This window comes from Trachurus japonicus, chromosome 7 (assembly GCF_045865225.1).
Source record: "Trachurus japonicus isolate A0001 chromosome 7, Traja_1.0".
In the NCBI taxonomy this organism is placed as follows: domain Eukaryota; kingdom Metazoa; phylum Chordata; class Actinopteri; order Carangiformes; family Carangidae; genus Trachurus; species Trachurus japonicus.
The window spans coordinates 29,016,217-29,022,269 of record NC_140913.1 but is presented as its reverse complement, the minus strand read 5'-3'; positions in this window follow the sequence as shown (position 1 = coordinate 29,022,269).

Genomic DNA, 6,053 nt, shown 5'->3' with positions numbered 1-6,053 from the left:
TTTTTTGTTTCAGAAATGTTTCCTGAATCTACTCCATTGGAGATGGAGAGCTTGTGATCGCCAAGTTTCCAGTGTTTTTTCCATTAATAACTTTTCCACTGTTTTCTGCTAATATCAACTTAATTTTTCTTTGTTTTCCACTAATAATCAAACTTTCCACTATTTTCTATGAATAACTAAATGTTCTATATTTTTTTTGTTTTACTACTACTAACTTAATTTTCACAGTTTTCCACCAATTACTTTATCTTCCAAGTTTCCATAATAGTAACTGCATTTTCCACTGTTCTGCTAATAATACTCTAGTTTCCACAATTTTTCTATGAATAACTTCATTTTCTATACAGGTTTTTGTAACTAATATTGATGATTTTCTACAATATTAACTTTATTTCCCTCTATTCTCAAGACTCAAGGTATTTCCTAAGATAAGGAGCTCTTTGACATAACTTTGAGGAGTGTCCTACTTGAAAGCCAAACTCATCCCCTGTACTGGAGATTGACAGCTTTTCATCACAAAGTGCATTTTCCCCCTGTGTTTTCTACTAATTATAACTTAATTTGTTACTATTTTATACTAATAACTTTATTTTCCACCGTTTTTGGCCAATTCCAACTTAATTTTCCATTGTTTTTCATCATAATTATCTTAATTTTCATTATTACCTATGAATAACAAATTTTTCTATACAATTTTGATTTACTAAAACTAACTTCAGCTACATAGTTTTCTATTAAAGCAGAAGTAAGCGATCCGGTCGTTTTGGCTAACTTCTTGTCAGCCGTTAGCAGTCCCCGCCCTCGTCCCTACGTCACCACATTCACGCGCATCCCTTGGCTGCACACACAGAGAGGACCGCCCCTTTATGTCGTTCTCTCTCCTCATTGGATAAAGGTTGTAAGATACAAGGAAAGTTTTCTCCTCGGCTTACAGCAGAGCAGAGTGACTGATATGGGTTTAAGTGATTGCTGTTGGAAGATATAACTATTTAAGACTTATATTAACACAAACATTCCGCTTACTTCTGCTTTAATAACTTAGTTTAGTTTATTATTAGCAGAAAACAATGGAAAATTGATTTCCACTCTTTTCTATGAATAACTTAATTTCCCCCTGTTCTCCAGACTCAAAGGGTTTCTCATCAGACGAGGGACTCTTTGGAGTACCTTCGTTAAGGAGTGCCCCCCTTGGAAGCTGGTTTCAGATGGTGGCTTAGAGTATTGTCACCTATCTAGCACCATTTGAAATCAGTGTTCTTGGGGTGGGAAGTGTGTTTCACTGACCAGCAACAGATGCACATCGTCTGTGAACGAGCGCTAAAACACTGAGATGAGTTCACCTGGGAAGCTCAAGCTCTGTGTCCTCTCTCCAAGGTTGACCGATTTCTTTTGGTGTTCAGAGTCTGCTTTTGTTTCTAGCACCATTTGAAATCGGTTACAGTGAAGGACAGATCTCGTCTTACCTTGAGGAGGATTTTGCAACGAAGCTCTGTTTCACCGGCCGTGCATTGACTTGAGTTACGAACACCTTTTTGGGAATTCACTTTTAAACAATCCAGGATATCAGTGATGCTCTAACAGTAACTCGATGTAAAAAATACTTCTATAGATGATTATCTAAAGAAAAAACATATCTAAGTTAAGTAAAATTACTCAGCTGTTTTTGTGCAGCATCTTTAAACACTGACACATCTCATGCTTGCATCATGTAAGCCAATGCAGAAGGTAAAAAAAGTGAAATATTTGCACTTGAAATGAATTGGAATAAGCCCAGGGAAACATAGAATGACTATAGTTAAATAGAAACACAAGTACTTTATTTGAAGCGCTGTACTGATTTATGACATTCCACTACTTGATCACGGCCACCAGAGGGCGCTCTAACATAACGTTTCTGATTGTCTCTGCCCACAATCATTCACTTAGTGTTTACAAAGGTTACACTGTTGCTGTCCCTATTTCAATTGTTATTGTTAATTTCTTATGTCTGTTATTTACATTATAAGTATATAATATTTATTTTTAAGAATATTTGACTGAAAACTGTAAGAAGTAATGTTCACAAGATTAATGTTGACATCCATAGGGTATAAGGGCCATGTGTATGAGATGGTTCTTCTAATGTAAATAATTAGGCCTATAATTAGGCAGTAGGTCTTAAATATTTGAGTGTTTATCACTTTGATCTTGGTTCAGACAGAAATCAGAAAGATCATTCTCACAACTCTTCCTGCATTTCTCCTAACCTATAAATAAGTTGTGCCAACATCTTAACAATTGAAATATGTTAAGTCAGTCAGTTCAACATTGTTACCATGGAATTGAATCTTTTCACCAGTGCTTCAAGACTGTAAACCTTTGCTTTATTTTTGTTGTTCTTCTGTGTGAGGAGGAGACTTCTTTCTCTGAAAATGGAGCAAGTCTGGAGGACGCCAGCCTGTTCCAGCTGAGATGAAGAGGTGCTTCGGTTGCCATGCTGGTGGTGCAAAGGTTAAAGGAATGTGTAGGAATTACTCCTATCTAGCGGTGCAGTTGTATATCACAAGCAACTGGTATTATTATTATTTTTTTGGTTTTATTTTAAGTATATATTTGGGGGCTTTTTGTGCCTTTATTAGACTGCTGTTGAGAGAGACAGGAAATGGGGAGGCAGCGAGAGGGTGAATGACATGCAGGAAAGGGCTGCCCGATGCGGGATTCGAACTGGGGCTGCCTGCACTCCCTCCCTGACATAGCATGTGAATCTGCTTGGCTGTATGAAGACGTGTGTAGGCTTTACAGTCAAAACATTTTTTTTAGGTAACTAATCTTTTGGACTAAGTCTAAATTTTCACTAATATCGATACCGTTGACGTTTGAATTAGGTAACTTGTGCAAGATGAAAGAGCAGATTCTTAGGTAAAATGTGAGTCATTTCATCAATGTTTATTTCAAACCACCATGCTAGTACAGCTAGTCAAACAAAGGATGACAGGGGTGGGGATGGTTGTAACGTCTTTTATCTTTGTTTTATTAAGTGTCATTAATCTTTCCTGGAATTTTACACGAATTATGAGCTGCTTCTGACTTCCTGCTGAAGGTTTCCATTCATAGATGTAGGCTACAACATTCATTCATCAGATCTAATGGTAGGATCCACACCGCTGTCACTGTTCTCCATTTAACCATTAGTGTGGTCTCAGTTTTTAGTTTTCAGATTTCAATCCCCCAGCAGTGGGGTAGGTGGTAAGTGGTAAAACAGTGGCACTCTTTGCATTTTACATCAAATAATGAATTCTATGATATAGTTTAAGAAGTTTTAGGCATTGCTATTTGTAGTGGATAAATGAGGGTAGGCTACAATGTGTCAAAATGTGAGAGCCCTACCATGGACACACTGCAATTTATAGGAGCTGAGACAAAAAAGTAGGTGGTGTCGGGTTGTTTTTGTTTTGATGTAGCTACCCCATCAGAGTGCTAAGATAACTCTGATGAAAGCTGAGGGCTGAAGACATGGTACCTTCAACAGAGTGTATGTGAACAGATAGAGATTGACATTAATACTTTAATGAGTTTATTTTCACCTTCAACAAAGCATGATGTGACCACAGTGCAGCTGCAAACTAAAAGTACATTTACAACAACACATTGGTGACTCTTTGTTCCTCCTTTATTTAGACTTAATACAAAAGCTAGTGCAAATACAAAAAGCCGTTGTTCTCCTGTCTCAGACAGTATGAAAAATGTAAAGATTATTATTATTCCAACTGAATTTTAATTTTTAAAAAATATAGTGCTAAGCAAGTGCAAACAGTTACAGAGGTCACATTTCTCATTTTAACATATTGTTAAAAATAGTGATATTAAACTGAAAGTGACACTCACTGCAGGAGGCCCCAGTTTGAATCCCGCGTCGAGCGGCCCTGTCCTGCGTGTCATCCCCCCCTGCCTCCCATCTCCTCTCTCTCTCTCTCTCTCTCAACTGTCCTGTCCATTAAAGGCGAAAAAGCCCTAAAAATACTATGTGTTGCTGAAGCTATAACTGCCTGGTGCACAGTGCTGAGATTTGAAATGAAGATGAACATGAAAAAATCTCATTCCTTCAATATTTACAGGCCAGAAATAAAACTGCTGCTTTCAATTAAAACATAACAGTAAACAGATTCCCCACATTAAACTGGTGGATTTCATTTATGATGTTAGATAGTGTGAGCTTTCTTATCTACTAGTTAGACTGAGTTAGGTGCCAACAGTAAGTTAGAGTCGTAGCCTTAAAGAGCTGTCGTTACTGACTGATTACCACACCGTGGGAGCTGCACAGAAAGCTCATGTTTGACCAAATATCCCCATGTACTATAATAAATATTGATTATCTGGTTTAAGATTACAGTACAGTATTTCATTCACTACTGTCTGTTACATGGTCCATTACAGCTACAGTAATTGTGTTATTTGATTTCATCTGTAGCCTACATTAAACTTATCTATCTATCTATCTATATATATATATACACATACAGTATATAGTATATATATATACACACACACATACACACATACATACATCTATATACTATCCAAAAACAAGATCTTATCAATCACCTGATGGTGGCTGGAGGACGATCTTTACTTGAGTTCAGAGGAAAAAATCAAGGAAAAAATGAGGTTGTGCCAGGTTGTTCTCTTTGGATGAGGTTCCCATTTATTGCAACAAAAAGAAGTTATTAATAAACAGAAAAGTTACTATGAGGGTGATGTATATTGCAGCAAAACAAAAATCCCTGGCTTTCCGCTGACTGCCAGTAAGAACTGTGCACAAGCCCCACCATCCAACTCAAACTCATTGCTTCTGATGCCATCATGCCAGGCAGCTGGGCAGCTGCTGGGGTTTCAAACAAACAAAAGAAAAAGGTACTGCACCCTTGTGGTCAAAATAAAACTTGCACAAAACACAAACTGAAAAGGTGGCTTCTCTTCTGCAACGTATCAACTACATTAAACCATGAGGTCCATCATTTGCCTCTTTTGTATTTCATATTTCCTACAGTGAACTAGGACACGCTCCAGCTGTTTCTTCATCACCATCATTCTGTGAAAATGGTAGCTTTTTGAACAGCAATTTCATGCTTCAGAATGTTTGTGTTAATATAAGTCTTAAATAGGTCCGTGTATCTTCCAACAGCAATCACTTACATAGTGTTTGGTCCGAAACACGGGTCTGTCAGTCACTCTGCTCTGCTGTAAGCCGAGGAGAAAACTTCTTGTATACTTCCTTGTATCCTACAACCTTTATCCAATGAGGAGAGAGAACGGCATGAAGGGCTGTGTGTGCAGCCAAGGGATGCGCGTGAATGTGGTGACGTAGGGACGAGGACCAATAGATCCATGACGAGGACGGGGACTGCTAACTCCATCGGCTGACAGGAAGTTAGCCAAAACGACTGGATCGCTTACTTCTGCTTTAACAAAAAACAATTCTCAGGGCCAAGACAGTCAGCAATGCAGTGCCAAAAAAACATGTGGTTTTTATTAACCCTCCATCCAATCCAGGTTAAAATATCACTTTGGTTAAACTGAAATTCAGTTTGGTGTACAATACACTGTATTGTATTGAGTGTAAGAGATTGACACAAGTAGGTAGCAGAAGTAAGCGGAATATTCGTGTTAATATAAGTCTTAAATAGTTATATCTTCCGACGGCAATCACTTACGTAGAGTGTTTGGTCTGAAACACGGGTCTGTCAGTCACTCTGCTCTGCTGTAAGCCGAGGAGAAAACTTTCCTTGTATCCTACAACCTTTATCCAATGAGGAGAGAGAACGGCATAAAGGGGCAGTCCTCTCTGTGTGTGCAGCCAAGGGATGCACGTGAATGTGGTGACGTAGGGACGAGGGCGGGGACTGTTAACTCTGACAGGAAGTTAGCCAAAACCACCGGATCGCTTACTTCTGCTTTAATGGGTTTCATTTCACTTTTCATGCTCCGTCTGTTGAGAACAACAAAGCATGATGTGACCACAGTGCAGCTGCAAATTAATTAAAGTACATTTCTAACACATTGATGAGTCTTTGTTC